General features: G+C 35.5%; 1 protein-coding gene across 1 annotated transcript in view; it reads left to right on the top strand.

Moving 5' to 3' along the window:
• Positions 1–5,282: 5,282 nt before the first annotated feature.
• RIT2 (Ras like without CAAX 2) overlaps positions 5,283–23,787 on the top strand; it is a 448,366-nt gene continuing 429,861 nt past the window's right edge. The window contains exon 1 of the mRNA XM_047828329.1: positions 5,283–5,311. The gene's annotated coding sequence lies outside the window, so the exon portion shown is untranslated. The remainder of the gene's footprint in view (positions 5,312–23,787) is intronic.

Below are 23,787 nucleotides of genomic sequence, written 5' to 3'. Positions count from 1 at the left end.
CAAGCATATCATTTAAAAAATAATAAAAATGGGGAACATTTGCTAATTGTCTACACTGTCCCCACTGTGTTAAGCATGACAAATTTGTATTAATCTAATCCTCACCTTATTCCTGTGAGGTTGAGCATACAGGAGGTTACAGAGGTTAAGCATCTTACCCAAGATTCCTTACTAGTTAGGGGCAGAGTAAGTATGAGGATTTCTCCTGAGGCTTGGATTCAAACCTCCCAAATCTTGTTTGAGTTTTTCCTTGGATGCTTAGTTACCACCCACCACTTCACTTATTCCAGTGGCTCAATGGTATGAAATACTAAAGAAAAAACTGAAAAGCTTTCCTGTAACCTCAGTCATATTCCCACAACCTTTAGGTCACATGGAAAGCTTTCTTCTATGACTAATAGCCAAAGAATCCTCTCAAATCACGTGTCCAAATGTTTTGGGTATCAAGAATGATTTGCTTGTGAAAGTAGGGGGCTTTGCTGCCTTCCACGTGGTTGCAGTGATGCAAATACACTTTATGGCAATCTACAGCATAGAAGTCATGCCTCCTCCAAGATCTTTTTCTCACACCAAAACCGATGAACCAAATTTGAAAACTTGATTTCAAAAATGACATTTCCCTGCTTAAAACCATTCTATGTCTCTCTGTCTCATTACAATGCAGTCTGATTTCCTTCCTGTAATGTGAACATCTGCTACAGTTTCGGTAATTTTTTTTTTTCTCTCTTTCTGGGAATTTACCTCAGCCTGCATCATTGGAGCAGGGCTGACTTTATGCCCAGCACTATTTGAGTCATGTGTGCTCAATCAGCACACACCAGCTTCATGGTCTCAATAAATGTTTATGGACATGCATGTGACCAAACTTGACCGATGAGAATCTTTGCAGGGGAGTATGGAAACAGGATTAATTTCTCTGAGAAAGCACAGGAGAAGAAAGAGGAGAGTTGCTGATGGCTATCTTTCCCACTACATATGAATGGAGAATGTGGTTGAGAAGAAAGGAGATGGTAAAATTCACCTGAGAGAGGGAGAGAGAGAGGAAAAGAGAGAGAGTTTCTCATGACTGCTTGCTTTCATTCCTACATCATGCTGTACTTTCACAGCAGTTCCACATTGGAATTTTCAGTGACTTAAGCTAATACATTCTCTTTTATCACTTTGCTTAGTTTAAATTGGGTTTCTAACACTTTAATCTACACGAGTTCCATCTAACCCACATGGACTATAAATTCCTCCTTGATCTTTATGCTGCCTACTTGTCAGTCTTGCTTGACATCACTCTCCTATTTGCTTACTGCACTCATACCACACGGACTTTTCATTTTCTATGTGTCAACGTCTTTCCCAACTTCACACATGCAGTCCATCTGCCTGGAATTCCCTCTCCCTGATACTTTACCGGATTGGCCCCTCTCAATATTTAGGGCTCAGCTCAAATTTTACCTACTCAGATGTTCCCTGACCACTGTCTCTAAATAGATCCATCCCACATATTGTCAGTTACAGGTTTTCTGTCCATTGTTTTGGTGCACTTTCCCAATTTTAGTTTCATATGTATTATTTGTGTATCTGAGTTTGCCTTGCTTCCTCATACTTAAAAGCCTGTGCACTCTATGATATAACCACATGTGATTTATTCACTACTTTGTCAGAATGTAGCAGTCACTGGTGCATAGTAGCCATTTGTTTTTGAATGGATGAATATATTTAAAAATATCCTCCAAAATATAGGCTGAAACTTTCTGAGGATAACTAAATTTGAAGAGACAGAGAGAATGTAGACTGAGAGGGAAAATGTGAAAGTTTTCCTATCAGGAAACCAGATAGCAGTCATCGATAGGACTTCAAGAAAAAAAACTTGACACATGAATTACTCTTTAAAAATGATGTTACTTATTTGAAAACGTGCTATTTCACTTAAAATAGTCATTTAACTTGGGGCTCCTGGGTGGCTCAGTTGATTAAGTGTCTGACTTCAGCTCAGGTCATGATCTCATGGTTCGGAAGTTCAAGCCGCATCGGGCTCTGTGCTGAAAGCTCAGAGCCTGGAGCCTGTTTCAGATTCTGTGTCTCCCTCTTTCTCTGCCCCTCTGCCACTGACACTCTGTCTCTCTCAGTCTCAAAAATAAACACTAAACAAAAAAACTTTTAAAAAGTACTCATCTAACTTGGCACTCATTACTTGCTACTTTTTTTGAAGGTAGAATATGTTATAGAATATCCTTTTTAAACTGTCCCATTTTATAGATAATGAAATTCAAGTACTGAGAAATTAATAAACTTTTCCAAGACTATACAGCTAGGTAGTTACAGAATCACGATAAAAACTCAAGTCTTTCTACCCCATCATATTACATTTTACTTCAATTGCATCATAATCAATGTCTCTATATCAATGTGGATACCATGTATAGATTACAGCTGATTGGGTACTTAACACTGTGCGCTAATCAAAGGACCCCTATGATATCTGATCTTTCTGAATTAGCCAGAAAACTTCAATTGTCTCCTCTACTCACCCACAACTAAAGACAATTAACTCTCAACTTGATGTCTTTACTCATTTTACATTTCCCCCTAAACTTCTGGTCCTCCTCTCTGACTAATCAAACCTATAATGCTTTCAAGAATCACCTCTCACAGATACCTCAGCCAGCTATGGCAGCCTACAGTGTTTCTTCCTCAGAACTATTGCACGTGAGCATCGTTTCCAATCACTTCAACAACGAAGTAGGCCTTGCTTTTTAATTAGCTTCCTATTCTTAGAGATTTCCTCAAAGTAGATGAGTGATGTTTCCTTATGTGAAGGTTTCCACAATACTGAGCATATCCACCCTTAACAACTATTTTGGGGAGGTGCCAACTGATTTATTGGCCTTGCAATAAACCTAGTCATGCCAACTGAGCTTAGGTAGGTTATAAAATCCAAGAAAAATCCCCATGTTAGAATTATTAATCTTATAGTTCAAAAGAAATGTTGATTTAAAAAATCATCATATTAAATTTCACCTTTCTCGTAATGGCCTGATCAGAGACCATGAAAGAAAACAAAAACAATTCTCCTTTGGAGAGTTCAGACGCACTATAATACCAGTGGCTTGGAATGTGATCAAAAAGACGTGACCTCCAATTGACCCCTGAGCTGAACCTGTGCACTCAGAGGCTCCTCCCCTCCTCCCCTGTCCTCAGAATATGGGTTCTGCTTGCCTTCCTGCTCCCAGAGACTGCTCCAGGGACATGGCCTTAGGATGGTGATGTGATGTTGAAAACACCTGCATGGTATATGTGGCTGAGCCCACTTAGGGCGTCTTTATAAGCTTTTAAGTTTTGGAGGATGGGTGCATGGATCCATTTGTCTTACTGCCACAGAAGACAAGCTTCATAGGTAAGTTCCCTTTGCTATCATTAAAATTGTCACCTACCAGTCTGGAGTGGCCTGTATCTTTCTATGGTTTCTCCTCGCCTTCTAGGTGTGGGGGCTGGTTTCAGATTACATCAGGAAAGGTCCCAGAGGGTTGTGAACCTACATCCAGGAAAGGAGTTTATAGGTAAAATGCTAGTCAACTATGATTATTCATGATACTAGAATTTTATGTTATACATCCCTATCATGTTTCAAATCCAGTGATCTCTCTTCTGATATGAGACATAATTGCCAAAGTGCAATTTTGAGGGACACAGACTAAAAAAACAAACTAAACAAAACAAATCCCACCATGATTGGAGATTAAGAAGGACCTGCCAACAGCCACAATATTAAAATAATCATCCTTCAACCAGTAAGAATGATTATACTTGGGGATCTATTATTCAATAGTTGCTGTTCGGAATAAGAGTTTTATTGGGGCTTAAAAAATTAAGCAATAAATAGACTGTAAGAAACACAGTAGTCTGTCTGATTAATGCCGTTTTGTGAGGAAGTCATGACACAAAGCAATTTTTTGCAAATTTCCTCCCAAGGCTTGTAAAAGCCATTGCTTCTGATTGACTTCTGTTATTTTTATAGACACAATATTGAAGGATGAATTATTTATTGAATATAAGAGGCAAAAAGACTAATGAGCAGTTTCTGGGTGCCCTTATTAAAAAAAAACCAAACAACTCAGCAAACTCTTCATGCTGCAACAAGGAATTTGGGCCTTCCTGGGGTAGAAATGTCCATTAACATCTGTGTAAATTTCGAATTCCATTCATTTCTGGAGTTTTACATCAGAAAAGAAAGGGAATTCATTATTGCAGCCTGTCTGGATGATTTTTTTTTTTTTACCTATGTCTTCCATCTGAATAAAAATTTTATGTCCCAAGAAAGGTCTAATTGCACTGAACAAGAGAGGACAATTTAAACCACATTTGGTGACAAACTTATTCTGTTCAGGGCTCACCTGAAGAAATGTTACCTACCCTCCCCCTGCCAATCTGTGTTTCAGTATATTCCTGATCCTTCCTGCTGTCATTCACCACCCTATATCTTCTTCTGATGGTGTTTTCATTCTCCTCAATTAATACAGAAATGGAATTCTAGAACTTTAAAAAAATCTTCCTACCGATGTTACTGCTTTTTCCTCCCTTCTCATAAATCATAGAACAACAGTATTGTATATTTGGAGAACTCCTATGTATGCAGGGAGCTATAATATCTGTATTCTCCTTGGGAAGGAAATAAGGAAAGTCAAGGAGAAAACATTTTTACAGGAAGCCAGAGTATCCAATACAGACTTTTAGGATTGATGGAAGAGTCACTGAACACACCCAAGAGATGTATTTTAATAAAGGAGAAGGGGAGATGTCTAAAAGTTCTAACAAGGAGAGTTTAGGGAATGAACACTACCTTTGTAGTAATTATGCATCTTATTACAGATTAGCAGGGATATGAAATGTCTTTGGTTTTTGATTGGATGCATGCATATTTAAAATATTTTTAAGCTTCTGTCAGATGGTAAAAAATGATAAAAGTTATCTAATTTTTATAGTGAAGTGATCAGAACATGTTTGTCCCTGCCTGCTCTCGCTGTTTTAGTGGAATGGGTTCCTGGACATGGGAACCATTCTCTGCATATATTCTGCTGTTTTTAAATGTTGCCCTGCTACAGAGCTTGAGATAAGGACGTAAAGGGATGGGGTAAAGGATAGAGGCAGAATGTCTATGCAATTTTTAATACAGCTGCAGGTCTAGGCAATTCGAAACCAATCCTCAAGAATGAAAGCCTTCTCTCCTATGTTTGCACTCTGCCAGGGGAATGTGTGCTGGGAGAGAAGGTTCAGAGGTGGGGAAGCGCTGTGTCTCAAGTAAAGAGGTACTGGAATGAAGGTAAGAAAACAGGGTTCACTCAATAGCTACATGATCGTGCAAATGATTTAAACTTGGCTAGCCCTGGGATCACATCTGTAGGTAATAATCTTATTTTATTCACATCAGACTTGATTAACTTGAAGTCAGGTGGATAGCAATAAATAGTGCTTCTCTGGCTTGTGCCTGTTGTATTGTGGGAATTTTTGCCTGCCACCTGTCTGCCAATCCCTTTATCATTTGGGAGGAGCTTTTCTGTAGAAACATCACATGTGTATACATCATTTTTGTCTCTTTTTCCTCTCCCTATTCCCCATCTAGTATGTTTCCCATGAAGCCATGAAAAAATGGTAGCTACTGGTTTCTTCTGTTACAGATGTCCACATATATGAAAAGGAGTCTTACCTACCTGTATCTTTAAGGCCAATACAATTGTTTCCTGCAGATCGAACTGTTTAGTGCTCGGTTTTACTAAATTCATAGAGCTATTTTGTGTAAGGACATCTGTGGAAGCCTGGTAGGTAGAGGTGGTCTCTACACTCTATCTGAAATCTATTTTTAAAGACAGACCACACCTGGAATAATTTACCAAGATCCTTGCAGAAAAAACATACAACAGATGAAAGTGACTATTTAGAGTCCAAGCCCTGCCGGAGGTAAGTCACAGCCTGGCTGGTGGATGGAACTGAGCACTTTAACTGCAAAAAGTCAATCAAGAGGAAATGACAAATATAGATTGTGGTTAAGGAAATACAGGATACTGTGTTTGGATACTGAGTAAAATCTTGCTTTACTTTATAATCTAATTTGGAGCAGCCCCAGAAAATTGAAAGATCTTCATAGACTGGAAATTGGAGTTGAAGGAATTTGAAAGATTATGAATATTCAAGGTGATAAGAAATCTTAATATACACTTGTGCCATGACATCAACACCTCAGGGGGCCATAGTGCAGAAAGCTGTCAACAGGCTGAGGGAAAGTGAGAGAATGTGTAGGCTGGAGGGAAGAGACAAGAGGAAAGACCCGAAAAAAAGTGACACAAACTAATGAGGGAGATCCTGGGGGAAAATGAACTGTGAATAGTCCCCAATATTCAAATGACCACAGAGAAAGTAATTCTACTAAGAAAGGAATACATCCACATTTGTTTTGACAGAAGATGACTCTAACAGAATTCTATAACCCATCGTATGCTTCTGAGTGGGAAAATAGGAATGTTTAGGAAGAAAGATCAGCCAAACCCCAGAGCAATTGGAGAAATAATTATTGCCCAAATCACCTGAAGAAATCTCAACGTGTATCAGATTAGTGAAAGAGACATTCCCTAGAGAAATCTCATAAGGCGTGCTATAACTAAAAACAAACAAAAAAGTGATGAATTTGTGCAGTGGACAATCCCCTACCTAACTACCTGAAAAACATTAATACAAGTCAGTTTGTGGTAACTCCTATGTGTTTATAAATGGCTTAAGGACATTTTTTTTTGAAATGACAACATAATAGTGTAATTGTGCAGATAACTGAGATAAATGAAAGTTTTTGAAAGTTTTATACATTAATGTAAGTGCTGTTGTGATATCAATAAATGGGGTTTAAAAAATAGAAACTGTTATGCCCAGAATTCGTGATCCCCAAAGACCACCAGGGAGCCGAGTCCGATGCAAAAACAAAGAGCCTTTATTCGAGCTAGCTCGAGCTCAATCCCCTACCTGCACCGACGCAGCGGTGAGATACCAGGGAAAGAGCACGAGTTTCAAAAGGACAAAGGTTTTATTGGGGCCTGGGGGCAGTTGGTGAGGTAATGGCTGTGGCCTCAGCCGATTGGCTGGGGAGGGGTCCTGGGGAAGGGTCCGGCCGGTGAGGGAGGGTTTACTCAAGGGGAGGAGGTGTGGTCAAGGTGAAGGACACAGAACAAGATGGATTCGGCTGGCGTAGGCCCGCCCTTTCAGAAACCAATCACCATATGGAGCCAAATTTTTCCTATAAAAATGAATTGTTTACCAAGGATAGTGATGGAGACACGTCCACAGCAGACAAAAATGCTGTGTTTTAACCAACCCATGTCTTTGATTTCCTAAGCACATGGGAAAGTTCCATCTCCCACTCCTCCTGGTATTTAAGCCAGGTCAGATAACTCATTCTGGCCAATGGATTATGGGTAGCAATGCTATAAGTCACTTCTAGGTTGTTAGCTGTAAAACCTCTTCTCCTGGGTGTTCTCACTTCTTTCATGTACCTGGAGGCAAAGACCTGTGAATGGCAGAGCCAAAGGAAGACGGAATCTAAGAAACACCACATAAAGGATAATGGCCCTGTAGAACACAGCCAGTAGCATCCATGTTGGACATTTACAAGCAGATGATATAAATCTTTGTTATGCTGCATTACTCTGGGAGTTTACCTGTTATCATTGGACACTATCCTAATTGGAGTAACCTATTGCTAATTACATACATATTCCAAGACTCTTTTACAATTATCTTTTATCCCAGGAGGCACTTCCATTTTTCTCTTTTTTCTGACAATGGAAAATGCTGTTGGTGACACAAAGCTTAAAGTGTCAACTCCACCCAAGTTTTATAATTAACTTTGCCTCCTTCTCTCACTCTGATACCATCCATTTGGCATATTCATGTGGAAATGTGGAAACAAAGTGACACACCTCTATTGTGGTTTAGGTAGCACTAATTATATTGTAACTATTATCTACTTTTATACTGAACAAACATCTTCAATTACTGGAATCTAAGATTTGATTAGATGTTTTTAGTAGTTGCTGTTACATTTTTTTTCCCATTTGACTCATAATATTGTGAATTATAAATATATATTTGGTCTTCAACTCCTTTCCTGTCACAGAGCTCTTAAAACCCTTGGAAATTCTTGTGATGAGAGCCATTAAGGTGCCTTTTATTAGGTTAATTAGGCTAACTTTTGAAAAGCATCTAAGGGTGGGGGCTGATTGCCAATAGAGTCAACCTTGTAATTAGAGTGTTGGAATTTTCAGAACTACTCCCAGACCTTTTGGGAAAATAAAGGGATTGGAGATTGAATTTGATCATCAATGGCCAGTGGTTTAATCTATTAGGTTTATTGTGAGAAATAATCCCACTGACCCAATCAAAGGAGGGACACGGAGACTGGGAGCACAGTGAAGCAAGGCTGTAATCAATGTTCTTGCAAGAGTGGGTGTCTGACCAAACTCTGGGCAGTTAGAGCAGGCAATTTATCTTCTAGCTCAAAGTCCCTCCCCTGATTCCTTACTGGCTGAGTACTAAAGAAGGTTACTGTACCTGGAAGTTGCCTATGCCCATGCAAGGCCAAAAAGTAGTCTGATTGGAACAAATGTACATTCCTTGAGATGATGCAGAGACTTCAGTTCTTTGGCGTATGCTCATTGCAAAGTCTGTGAAAAATAAGCCTGCAAAATGGAGAGGGGAAGAATAACCAGGAAATGAAGTGTCTCAGAGTTTGGGACTCCATTGTGTGTATGGGGGGGGGGGGGGAGACAGGTGTGTGTGTGTGTGTGTGTGTGTGTGTGTGTATATACTTCCAATAGGTTGTAAACCTATTGTTAACTAGACAGCTCAGCTTTTTTCCTTTCTTTGTTCTTTTTTTTTTTTTGATGTTTATGTTTGAGAGAGACAGACAGACAGAGTGCTAGTGGGGACAGCACAGTTTTTGTTTGGTATTTCTGAAAATGAATCATCTCACTAACTTCTCACATTTATGTAGTGAAGCCTCCTCAAAAACCCAAAAGGACAGTGTTTGGAAAGCTTCTGGATTAGTGATAATGTGGTGATTTGGGGAGAATGGTGCTTTCTTGGAGAGGGCATGGGAGCTTGTAACCCCTTTCCCATACCTTGCCCTATGTATCTCTTCCATCTGGCTATTCTTGAGTTACGTATTTTTATAATAAACCAATAATCTAGCAATTAAAATGTTTCTCTGAGTTCTGCTGTCTAGCAAATTAAACCCAAAATGGGGATTTGGGAAACTTGGATCTAAAACCAGACGGTCAGAAGCACAGGTGATGATCTGGACTTGGAATTTTCATAAGTGTGTGTATGGGAGGCAGTCTTATAGGACTGAACCCTTAACCCTTGCCATCTAATGATATCTCCTCGTAGACAGTGACATAATTGAATTAATTATAGAATACCAGCTAGAGTCTGAGAATTGCTTGATGGGGGGGGGGGAACCAATACATCAGAAATGGGTACAAAACTGTAATTCATGATAGGTTTGCATTCCTATTACATATCTCATATTAATTGTAGTTATGATAGATTTTTCCTAATTATCTTTCCTAATTATCTTTCAGTGTGTACTTTTACTCTTTTGAAGTTAACATTAGGTTGTTGTTCAGAGACAATTTTTAGAGGAGTTTCAGTCTTGCAGAGAAGCTGAACAGAAAGTACATATTTCCTATGTACCCTCTATTCCCCACTTGTACAGCTGCTGCCACCATCAACATCCTGTACCAGAGTGGCACACTTGTTGCAGTCATTGAACCAACATTGAATAGCATCATCATCCAGATCTATAGTTCACAGTAGGGTTCAATTTTGGTGTTGTACATTCTACGGGTTTTCATAAATGTACAATGATGTGTGTCCAACATTATAGTACCACATATAGTAGCTTCACTGATTTAAAAATCTTTTGTGGTCTATTATTCATCCCTCCCTCTTCCCTATGTCCTGTCACCCACTGATATTTTTACTGTCTCCATACTTTCACCTTTTCCAGAATGTTGTATAATTGGAATCTTATGTATTCTTTTCAGATTGGCTTATTTCACTTAGTATTATGCATTTAACAATCCTCTGTCTTTTTATAACTTGATAGTTCATTTCTTGTTAGCACTGAATAATATTCCATTGTCTGCATCTACAACAGTTGCTTTATCCATCCACCTACTAAAAGATGCCTTGGTTGTTTATACATCTTGGCATTTATCAAGTGAGTTACTATAAGCATTCACATGTAGGCTTTTGTGTGGACATAAGTTTTAACTCATTAGGGTAATACCAAGGAGTACGATTGTTATAGTATATGGTAAGAATATGTTTAGTTCAGTTAAGAAACTGCTACACTGTCTCCCAAAATGGCTGTATCATTTTGCATTCCCATTAACCATGAAAGAGAGTTCCTGTTGCTCCATATATTTGCTAACATTTGATGTTGTCGTGTTTTGGATTTTGACCATTCTATTAGATGTGTAGTGTATCTCATTGTGTTAACTTACAATTCCTTAGTAACATATGATGTCAGACATCTCTTCAAATACTCCTATCTTCTTTGGTAAGTTGTTGTTCATATCTCTTGCTTATTTTTTAAAGGATTTTTTTTATTCTTCAGTTTAAAGAATTCTTCATGTATTTTGGGTAACAGTCCTTTTATCAGATATGTCTTATGTAAGTATTTTCTCTCAGTTTGTGGCTTGTTTTCTCATTCTCTTGATAATGTCTTTTGCAGAATAGAAGTTTTTAATTTCATTAATTTCAATTTATCAATTATTTTTTAAATGGATAATTCCTTTGGAGTTGTATCTAAAAGTCACCATCAAACCCAATGTCATCTAGATTTTCTCCTATATTATTATCTAGGAATTTTATAGAATTGTGTTTTACATTTAGGTCTGTGATCCATTTTGAGTTAACATTTTTCTATGTCTTCGTTCATTTTTTTAATGTGTGGATGTCCAGTTATTCCAGCACCATTTATTGAAAGAACTATCTTGTCTCCATTGTATTTGTCAAAGATCAGCTGACCTTATTTGTGTGTACCTACTCTGGGCTCTCTACTCTGTTAAATCAATCTATTTTTCTATTCTTTTGTTTAGTTTGTTTTTTTAACATTGCTGCTGATTTCTATTACAGATAAGAAAGGGTTTTAACATTTTGTGAAGGGAGAGTAGGGTGATTTTTAAGTCTTCCAAGACTTAGTATCTTTGAAAGCTATCCCAGTTTTCCACACTTGGCAACTTCTTTTAAATAGTATTTTGGCACACAGGAATAGGTAATCCAATTTATTTTGCCCAGTCTTCTAGTGAATAAATTAATAGTTAACTCTCTTACAATATATAAAGGAAACCATATATATATATATATATATATATAATTATTAAATCTAGAACTGAATTGCAGAATAGAGTAATATTTTACTTAAATATTATGATTAATAAAAAGTAAATTATGAAGTGGAAATTGACCAAAATGCCAATTTGCCAATTCCCTTGAGAGAGAGAGAGCAATTTTTATTATCCAAATTAAAATACAACTATTTTAACCTTTCCTTTCAAATCTATTTTTGATTTAATCACTGAATATGCTCAGAAATTGCTAATATTTTCTCCCACATTCAACAGACTTTCAATTATTTGCAGTGCTTGATTATTGCTATTTCATAAAAGTATTTACTTTAACATATAGGAGTAAATCAATTTTAAATATATTTAAATAGGTGTTTTTCCATTTAAATTGTATTTAAGGAAGGACTCTACTTTTGATTTGGCCTTTTCCTTTAATGTAGAAAGAAACAGAAAAAAATTTTTTCTTATAAGGTGCTTTTTGACCTAGTTAGTTAATTCATTAATTTGAATAATTTAGATAGTGTTTTCTTAATTGTGAGTCCAATATTAGGTATGAATCCAGGTGCAAAATCACCTCTGACAATTATACTCTTGGATAAATGAGACTGAATTGCCGTGATTATGAGGAGATTCTTCTGCTATTTCATTCTAAGGGCAATCAAGTAGCTGGAGTACATTCTTCAACTTCTCAGATGTAATGTTTTTTGAATAATTGATTGAAATATTGAAAGATATTGGTAACATAAGTGACTTATAAACCCAAAGTAACTTACTCTTCAATATTAATTAAAAAAATTTTTTTAACCTTTACTTTTTTTTTTTTTTTTGAGAAAGATAGAACACTAGCAGGGGAGGGGCAAAGAGACAGGGAGACACAGAATCTGAATCTGAGCTCTCAGCACAGAGCCAACATGGGGCTCAAGCTAAAAAACTGAGATCATGACCTGAGTCGAATTCAGCTGCTTAAACCACTGAGCCACCCAGACATCCCTTTAGTATTAGTTTATATTTGTATAAGCTGTTTATATATCTTTGTGAATAGTTTATCATTATAAAAATATATCAATATTTCTTTACAAATCCTTTAGTGCCTGATAAACATGGAAAACAAAAGTTACATTGCAAACAAAGTAACTTCTATATTCCAGACTCATGGAAGACTAGAACTGGGAAAGAACTTAGAAATCGATCAGTATTACAGTTTTCATTTTCTAGTTTAGAAATCCAGGAACCAGAGAAGAAAAGGCAAAGAAGATTGCAAGTCTAGAGAACTGGGAAACTCAAGACATAAGTCCCCAAATTGTTCCAGTTGTTTCCTTGGAGAAATAACTGACTACAGCCTAATGAGCTAGAATCCAATCAGAACCTAGCAGTTTTGCTGAGATGAGGAGGCATAGATACGTGTGAATGGAAGCTGAAGCAATGCAGCAGAGAGGGGAATTGAAGAAAGAAGGTAATTTCCAGAAACCTGTTTGGGTTTCATGTGTCTTCACCTGGGTAGCACCTGCACAGAATAAGACTATTTGAGGGTCACCAAGAATAGCTGCTGTGAAGCTGAGAGCAGAACAAAGATACTAAGAGGTCTAGTGATGTTGGGGGTCATTATGTATTCAAAGAGTGTCAGAAATACCTAGTACCTCATTAACACTCTTTAGACACCCTGCTGAGACTTCAGAAAAGTCTCCTGTAAGAAGCAAGTATCACATCCTAGAATAGGACCTACTCTAGATCCATGCTTACAGAGTCTAAGTCAAATCCTTACAAGATACGCAAGAAAGACAGTTTGAGTAGCATCTAGTTAGAGAGGTTTGAGAAACATTTTAGGTTTTCCAGAGACCTGCCCTAACAGAGCATCAAAGCAAGCCTAGAGTAGGACGGGGTAATCACTCAGTAGTTATATTGCCTACTACAAAAGTCAGCAGTCTGCAGAGGAGAATGACAGAATCCAAAATTTTGGCAACATACTATCTACATTGTCCAGGACATAATAAAGATTTCCCAGATATGCAAAAAACTGGAAAGTTGTAGCTATAGTTCAGAAAAAAATGGCACTCAATAAAAACTGACATTGAAATAATCCAGATAGTAGCATTAGCAAACACCTTAAAGAAGCTATTATAAAATATGCTCACATAATTAAAGAAAAATACGATTTTAATAAGGAAGCAGGAAACTTAACAGAGGAAATAAAATTACAAATAAAGAAAGAAAATGGATATCTTAGAACTGGAAATTACTCTAATTAAAATAATAATATAATAAATGGACATAATAAGAAAAATTTTATGATATAATATAAAGTTAAAGACATTTAAAAATAGTCATATTCATTTATAAATACATATATAAATCAATAGAACAAAATAACCTAGAAATAATTTACATGTATATGTTCAAGTGTTTTTTAATCCTGGCAGTATGGTAATTGAAGGGGAGAAATGATACATTCTTTTAAAAGAAATGGGACAGACATAACTAAATATTGATATTAAAAATGTGAAAATTAACCCTTACTGTATATCATAAACAATTTTATTTCAAAATAAGTAATAGATCTAAATATAGAAGCTGAAATATAAAAAATACTGGAAGAAAAAATAAGCACAAAAAATAGATAAGTTGAAATTCAGCAAAACAAAAATCTTTTTACAACAAATTATTATGAACAAAATTCTCAACAGGATACTAGCAAATCAATCCAACAAAACATTAAAAGAATTATTCACCACAATCAAGCGGGATTTATTCCTGTGCTGTAGAGGTTGTTTAATATCTGTAAATCAATCAATGTGATACACCACATTAATGAAAGAAAGGATAAAAACCACATGATCCTCTCAACAGATGCAGAAAAGCATTTGACAAAATACAGCATCCATTCTTGATAAAAATGCTCAATAGAGTAAAGATAGAAGGAACATACCTCAACAACATAAAGGTCATCTATGAAAGACCCACAGCTAATATCATCCTCAATGGGGAAAAACTGAGCTTTTTCTCTGTGATTAGGAACAATACAGGGATGTCCACTCTCACCATTGCTATTTAACATTGTATTGGAAGTCTTTAGCCCCAGCAACCAGAAAACAACAACTATAAAAAATAAAATAAAAGGCATCCATATGGGCAAAGAAGAAGCCAAACTTTCACTATTTGCAAATGACATGACACTCTATGGAAAAACCAAAAAGGCTCCACCAAAAAATTGGTAGAACTAATACATGAATTCAGCAGAGCCATAGAATATAAAATCAATACACAGAAATCTATTGCATTTCTATACACCAATAATGAAGCAGCAGAAAAAGAAATCAGGGACTTGACTCCATTAACAATTGTGCCAATATCCATAAGATACTGGGAATAAACCTAACCAAAGAGGTAAAAGATCTGTACTCTGAAAACTATAGAACACTTATGATTGAAGAGGACACTAAGAAATGGAAAAACATTCCATGCTCATAGATTGGAAGAAAAAATATTGTTAAAAGGTCTATACTACCCAAAGCAATCCACACATTTAATGCAATCCCTATCAAAATACCACCAGCACTTTTCATAGAACTAGAACAAACAATCCTAAAATTTGTATGGAACCACAAAAGACCCCAAATAGCCAAAGCAACTCCGAAAAAGAAAAGGAAAGCTGGAGCATCATGATTCTGGTATCTTACAGATATACAGGTATCTTGTTCATCATAATCTGATATCTTACAAAGCTGTAGTCATCAAGATAATATGGTATGAGGATAAAGACACATAAATCAATGGAATATAATAGAAAACCAAGAAATGGACCAACAACTATATGGTCAACTTAGCTTCCACAAAGCAGGAGAGAATATTCAATGGAAAAAAAGACAGTCTCTTCAACAAATGGTGCTGGAAAACCTGGACAGCAACATGCAGAAGAATGAAACTGGACTACTTTCTTACACCATACACAAAAATAAATTCAAAATGGATGAGATACCCCAAATGTGAGACAGGAAGCCATCAAAATCCTAGAGGATAACATAGGCAGCAACCTTTCTGACGTCAGCCATAACAACTTCTTACTAGACCCATCTCCAGAGGCAAGGGAAACAAAAGCAAAAATGATCCATTGGGACCTCATCAAGAAAAAAAAGCTTCTGCACAGTGAGGAAACAATCAACGAAGCTAAAAGACAGTGTACAGAATGGGAGTAGATATCTGCAAATGACATATCTGAACAAGGGTTAGTATCCACAATCTGTAAAGAACTTATCAAACACCCAAGAAATAATCCAGTTAAGAATTGGGAAGATAGCATGAATAGACATTTTTCCAAAGAAGATATCTGGATGGCTAACTGACACATGAAAAGATGTGCAACATCACTTATCATCAGGGATATACAAATCAAAACCACAATGAGATACCATGTCATACCTGTGAGAATGGCTAAAGTTAACAACAACACAAGAAACAACAGGTGTTGACAAGGATGTAGGGAAAGGGGAACCCTCTTGCACAGTTGGTGGGAATGTAAACCGGTACAGCCACTCTGGGAAACAGCATGGAGTTTCCTCAAAAACTTAAAAATAGAACTACCCTACAATCCAGTAATTGCACTACCAGTTACTTATCCAAAGGATACAAAAATACTGATTTGAAGGGGTACGTACACCCAGATGTTTATAGCAGCATTATCAGCAATATCCAAATAATGGGAAGATCCCAAATATCCATTGACTTGTGAATGCAAAGAAGATGTGGTACACACACACACACACACACACACACACACACACACACTGGAATATTATTCAACCATTGAAAAGAATGAAATCTTGTCATTTGCAACAATGTGGATGGAGTTAGGATGTATTATGTTAAGCCAAATAAGTCAGTTGGAGAAAGACTAATACCATATAGTTTCAATCATATGTGGGATTTAAGAAAGAAAACAGATGAACATATGGGAAAGGGGAAAAATAGAGGAAATAAACCATAAGAGACTCTTAATGATAGAGAAAAGAAGGTTGATGGAGAGAGGTGGATAGGGGATGGGCTACTAGATGGGTGATTAGATGGGTGATGGGTATTAAGGAGGGCACTTGTTATGATGAGCCCAGGTTGTTATACGTAAGTGATGAACCACTGAATTCTACTCCTGAAACCAATATTGCACTGTATATTGACTAACCGGAATTTAAATAAAATTTGAATAAAAAATGAAACAAATTTTTATAAGCATAAAATTGTTACAGGGTGGAAGAAAATATTCACAATACATGTATCTATCAAAATATTTGCATCCAGAATTTATATAAACCCTTAGAACTCAACAAAAAAAGCAACTCATTTTAAAAACGTGAAGTGTTAGATACTTAACAAAAGGAGATATAGGAAAGTCATCAGAAGATACTTAATATCATTATTCATCTGGTAATTTCATATTAAATTGTAATGAGATACTATTAGACACCATTAGAGTGGCTAACTTGTAAAAAGCTTGATAATAGCAAATATTGGTGAGAATTTGGAGCAACTACAACTCCTATGTTGCTATATTTGTAAAATTATAAAATTAACCAATGTAGAAAACACTTCTGCAATTATTGATAGCATATAAGCCTGCAATTTTTCTCCTAGCTGTTTATCCCCAAATGAAATATTTCTTTACAAAAAAGACTTGCTTGGAAGTTTTCATATTAAATTTATTTATAATATCCAAACCTAGAAAAAAATCAAATGTCCATAGACAATAGAATGTTATTCCATGATATAAAATAACAATCCACAGATACATACAGCAACCTGGGTGGGACTCAAAAACATTAAAATAGGTGAAAATAGTTCAGTCACAAAAGAGTACATGATTCTATTTAAATAGTTTTTCTAGGGCAGTTTCTAAACTAGTAAATAGTTGCAGAAAATGATCAGTGATTACCTGAAGCCAGTAATGAGTGTGGATGAGTGAGGGGGAATTGGGAATAGATCTAAAGTCATTTTTGGAAATTTTTTGGTTGATGAAAAATTTGGAAAAGTTGTATATCTTGATGGAGGTGTTTATGGGGTGATAAACATTTGACAAAACTCATCAAACCAAGTTAGTCTAGCTAAAGATTTGTCAGTTTTGCTTTTCTTTTCAAAAAACCAACGCTTAGTTTTGCTGACCTTTTCTATTGTGTTTACTAGTCTCTATTTCATTTATTTCTGCTCTTCGATGTTTCCTTTCTTCTGCTAATTTTAGGCTTAGTTTGTTTTTCTTTCTCTTGTGTTCTCTTTCTCTTCTATCTCTTTCATTTGTTCTAGTTCCTTGAGGTATAAAGTTAGGTTGTTTATTTGAGATTTTTATTCTTTCTTAAAGTAGACATTTACCACTAAACGTCCCTCTTACTATCACTTTTGCTGCATGCCAAAAGTTTGGTATGTTGTGTTTGTACCTTACAAGTGTGTACCTTCAGTTTTATGTAAATTATATCTGAATGAAATTGATTAAAAACAAAAACACCATGTATGAATGAAGCAATCAAACAAAGAAAGCCAGCAAAAAACCTACTCTTCATTATCCATTTACTTACATGGTAAACTCCATGGAAAGCTCAAATCTAAGTAAATAAAAATTAGTATACAGAGAAAGAGAAACATTAATCACAGGAAATGTATGCCTATAAAACTTAAAATGAATATCAATAGGATCACACTTTGAACAAAAGCTTGTAAATGGTAGGTAAGGTGTCTAAAATCACCTTTTAATCTCCATTTGGAGTAAAATGATTGATAAAAAGATTATAAAATGTAGAAAATTTGAGTGATATTTATATACAGCTCCAGTACAGGATTACAGGCTGTAAAGACAGTATTATTTCTCCTCATTTCGTTTTTTTTTTAAATTTTTAATGTTTACTTGTTTTTGAGAGAGAGAGAGAGAGCGAGTGCAAGCTGGGGAGGGGCAGAGAGAGACACACACACAGAATCCAAAGCAGGCTCCAGGCTCTGAGCTGTGAGCAAAGAGCCCTGACGTGGGACTCGAACCCAAAAGCCATGAGATCATGACTTGAGCTGAAGTTGAAGGCTTAACTGACTGAGTCACCTTGGTGCCCTGCTCCTCATTTCTAAGATAAATGATGAAAATGGATCTTTTAAAGAGAAAAAAAAGAATGCAGTGAGAAGAATGTAAATGAGAAATGGTTTACTAAGATACAGGAACACTTCTGTTTAATGGCGAATGGCAAGGATTTTGTGGTTTGAAACAATCTTTATGCATTTACAGAGAGCATCAATACAAAGAGACCATTCATTCCACTGGTCATTATCTTATAAGATATAGAAACATGCACTAATAAATATAAAAGCAAGTTAATAAGCAAATTAAGTACTTTATTAATAATAAACTACTTAATAAGTTGATTAACTTGTCAACAGAGCAAAAAGACTTCATAACTCAATCCAAGAGCTAGTTCTTTGAATAAACAGTTTAAAATACAAAAGTATTCAAAATATTTTTTATTGAAAGAAAAACAGTAAATAAAACAAATTAATAGAATACCAATGCAACAAAGATAGAAACATTTTAAAAGATTATTACATTCAAATCTATGCAATAAAATTGGGAGTATTGATATAATTAAGAATTATATGGAAATATATAAATAATTAACATTGATTCAAGAATGAGTTACCAAAAACAAAATGAATAGATGAAGTAATTGGGGAAAAAAAGTTAAAAGTTAAAAAAAAATACTAGTTTGTATGGAGGCAAGTTTTTTTCTTAACTTCTTTAAAGACTAAATCATTTATTTACTTCTTACATTGTTTAAAAGCCCAGAAGAAGAAAAAAAAAAACTGCACATTTATTTTACTAAGTTAAAATATATCTGATCCCAATATTGCATATAGAGGTACAAATTTAATTTAAAAATTAGTAAATTCAGTCAGAATAGTGTTGCAAGATCACTTATAGCTTATTGCAAAAATAAAGGAAAGATGAGGGTATTGGGAAATATATTATAAAAAGTAAATAAATCCACTAAAATTACATTTAAACCACATTTGGAGCTTGCTTTAATTTAAACAATTTCTGATAATAATATGTCAGCTTTTTATGCTACTTAAAACCTATTTGACCTTTTGGATTTTTACTCCATATCTCTAACTTGTTACATTCTAATGAAATGAACATCTTTCTGTAAATCCTCAGGTAACACTTTTAAAATAGTGCTCCTTCATATGTTTATGTACTACTGCTTACTTAAAAATTAGTTTTAACATATTGCTGATAATTTAGGGAATTAACAAGATCACTTTACAAATATGTATTAAATTTAACAAACAGGAAATGAATTGGTTTGGCTGCCAAGTTTGTTTCCATGAAGTTTACAGAATAAAACTCCTACTAGTGCTGTACATACAGTTAAGTTTCTTGGAAATGTTCTGCTGTGCAAGTTTGCAGCTCTCTATTGGTGTTTTCTTTTGATTATTTCCTTTATTGTTGTGTTTGTCGGTTTTGCCTATTCAGGCCAACTAACTTGAGGAAACTTAAAACCACAAGGCCAGCTTATTTAAGCTGAACACGGGAAAGGACTCAGATGAGCCTTCTAGATTCATTCTCTTGCTTTGGTGTGATTGTTGTACAATAACTGGTGAACATGGAACCAGCTTTCTTTTCGTAATAGTACATTATAATTCATTAACTTTTGGATAGTCCCGATTATAATTTAGAAAGATAAAGAATCACCATTCAGATATACTGGGTCTTATAGTTAGCCTGCTTAAAACTAGACTCAACCTGCAAAACTAAATAAATTATTACATTTTTAATTTATTGATGAGATAAGGGATGTATTATCTTTGGATAATTTGTTAATATCTGTTGAAGTTACCTGAACATGAACTTTGGCAAAGTAGTATCAATTCTAGGATTTATCTGTGGTAGAGGCTTCTATTGCTCCCACACATCCACCTCTGTCCTTCTGGGCAAATGAGAAAATTATAATTTTATGTCCCTTGGCAAGTAGAGTTATATAATTAATTCTGGCCAATGGCTGGGGAGAATAAGTGGTAAGTGTCATTTACACACTGAAACATTTAGTTACTGCTGTGATTCTTGAGTCTTCTCTTTCTATGGTGATCATGGAGTTAGCCACTGGTCAGGATAACGGAACAAAAATTCAAAATAGCAGAAGCACTGTGTCACCACATGGAGGACCATTCCTTATGAGATTCTTTGAAACTGCAGCAGACTTTGTAGATAAGAAATAAACTGGTTGAACCACTGACACTTTGGAATTGTTACTGTAGCCTAATATACTTCATAAAAACATAACTTGTAGGGTGCCTGAGTGGATCAGTTGTTTGAGTGTCTGACTTTGGCTCAGGTCATGATCTCATCTTTCATGAGTTAGAGCCCAGGATCAGACTCGCTGCTGTCAGCACAGAGCACACTTCAGATCCTCTGTCCTCCTCTTTCTCATTCTCTCTCTCAAAAGTGAATAAAATTAAAAAAAAAAAAACCACTCACTTGTGCACTCCAAAATATATGTACAAGGATGTTGATTGCAACAGTGATATAATAAAAAGACTGGGAAAAACTAGTATCATAAATAGGAAACAGATCAAATAAATTATAGTAGTCCATACAATGCATATAGAAGAATACACAATATATTTTGACAATAATAATTTGTTTTTTTAAATGTTTTTATTTGTTTTTGAGACAGAGAGAGGCCGAGCATGAGCAGGGGAGGGGCAGAGAGAGAGGGAGACACAGAATCCGAAGCAGGCTCCAGGCTCTGCACTGTCAGCACAGAGCCCAACATGGGGCTTGAACCCACAAACTGTGAGATCATGACCTGAGCTGAAGTCAGACGCTTAACCGACTGAGCCACCCAGGCGTCCCTTGACAATAGTAATTTGTGATGACTCGTAGGATTTGTGTCAAGATGGAGTGAAACTCATTTTGCATGATAAAATCTTCACTTTTTGAACTGTATCACATGCTAATATGTTATTTTTATAGCAATCCTTTTTTAAAAGTTTATAGTAATCTCTATTGAATCCTACCACATATATGGCATTTTCAACCTTAAAATTTTATAAGATATGTTAGAAAAATTATTTTGGCTAAACAATGAATATTTATAAATGTCTGACTAAATTATTCAGTCTCAAGTGAGAGATCAATAAATATGTAAATTATTAAAATTAAAAATTAAATTTGAATTTGAAAGTTCAAAACTGTTCAAAATTGAAAGAAAATTCCATTTTTCAAATTGAGACCAATTCATTGGAAAATAATCCTAGATTTCAAATAGATTAAAGGGTTACACTTTGTAATATTATAGTTTGTTATAGCAGGATTTCAACCTAAACAAATTACAGAAATAAATATTTAGCCGAATATTTCAGGTATAAAACTGTAGCTTTGAAATTTTTTGGTCATAAAATACTCATTCCTTCTATTTAGTTTTGTAATACATAATTATTAATTTAAACTCATAATATAAATTTATGGTAATTAAATACTTATCTTCTTATGTATTGCATTACTGCCTAAGTTTTTACTTGCATAAATTGTTTATTTAATGGAAATGATCATGATGGATCATTTTCCAACTTGAAGATTCAATAATTCCATGATTATTTTCTAATAACTGCAAGCCATAGTTTATAAAGTTTGTTCATTTACTTGACACCTGACACAGTAAGTATACTTCTTCAAAAGAGCCTAAATAAGAAAATTATTACCTTTTTTGAGTCTGGAAAACTAATATACATGATGCACAAATGCTTAGTGCTGAAATAATTCACTCAGTGAGGAAAATGAAAATAAGAACATTTGACAAGTTCCTAAAGAGCAGTCTTCAGGGGAAGTACCCTCTTTATATTCATTTGTGAGGTTCCTAATAATAAAAGCTTCACTTAAAATACTACCAGTTGTTTAACAGGGGAATCATCCCTGAATTGCCGACAGCTGTCAGTTAAAATAAATTTTTGTAACTAATCTTCAAGTGTTACATTCATTTTACACAGCTTTTATTGGACCCTAATTTCAAAGAAACTTAACATAAAAAAACCCAATTTACAGACTCAAAGCATTCGTCTCTTAGTTTTTAAGGTGATTTTCATTGGCAACAAAACCATCCATGGTAACTTACTGACCCCACAACGTCTCTGTTCTTTCATAAAATACCTATGGTTAGTTATTTTAACTATAGTTTTATTTAAATAAAGTTTCCTATGTGCCAAGCACAGCGCTTGGTTTGAAAATCTGATTGCACTAGGTCTCTGCCATTGAAACTAACTTCCAGTTTATATGTTAGTCTGGTCTCTAGTGCTTTCTGTCTCTCTGTCAGTCTTTTCTATGCAGACATACACAAATTCATGCGCAGAATTGCATGTGCACACAAACATACACACTCAGACTCTTGCACACAAGGCTCCACCCCCCCCCAGAGCTTTATTACTAGTTTTTGCTGAGGTTCTTTCTTGCATCATTAATTTTCAGTGTTATAATAGCTGTGTTCAAGTAGAGAGGTGTTCGGATGCCACTCAGGAGAAGCATGGTTTCCTGTCACAGCACATATTAGTTTATCATTCTGTTCCTCAAACCAAATGATGGGTTACTTGTAGGAGTCTAAGTGGCTCACATAGTCTTAATGAATGAATAGAAGGAGCATCTGTGGAAGAATTTGGTGCAACGGTTGGCGGCTGGGGAGATTTCAACTAATCCTGCCTTCTTGTGATCGGCGAGGTGTCTCTGAAATGAGTAAAATTGATTATGATGGGTTTTTTGGAAGTGTAAATAATGTCTTCTCTCTCTTTTTATTTTTAAAGTCAGCTCCTGTTCGTATTTGCATGGCCAATATTTATTATCAGCCTCCTCTGTCTATTTATATTGATCATTCCAATTATGGAAAGTAAAGGGAGGGTATGGGAAATATGTTGACTACTATTACCTGGCATGGTGAATTATAATGACTAGCTCTCATTCAAACGTACATATTTCTCTTATTTTTGCCTTGTCTGGTTTGCTGTTAGCCATGATTTGGAAGCAGAGGACAGAAAGATGCAACTCTGAGAGCAGCAAGGAACATTTGAGAATTATGCAAAAACGGCGTCCAAAAGTTTTACCGGGGATTTGAGTTAAACACGGAGTGAAAATCTAGCCTGAGATGCTGACTGAATTTTAATGATATCATTTCGTTTCTAACTTATGTCTCAGGCAGTCAAGTTTAGAAAAATGTAAAATATCTTGGGAACTGAAGATGACATAGCTTGATGACACCTGTCTCCTCACTTAATTCTGAAGCATTTGTCAGTTTTACCTGCATGTGGCATCTTTTTGTTATCATCTCAGTAGCTAAGGTTTCTAGTTCCAGTCACATGAAGTTTTGCTCAAATTAGACTTTTCATTAGAAAAGCATCACTG

The sequence above is a fragment of the Prionailurus viverrinus genome, chromosome D3, assembly GCF_022837055.1.
Source record: "Prionailurus viverrinus isolate Anna chromosome D3, UM_Priviv_1.0, whole genome shotgun sequence".
NCBI lineage: Eukaryota > Metazoa > Chordata > Mammalia > Carnivora > Felidae > Prionailurus > Prionailurus viverrinus.
Note: the sequence above shows the minus strand (reverse complement) of the source record. Positions and strands in the feature narration are given on the sequence as shown.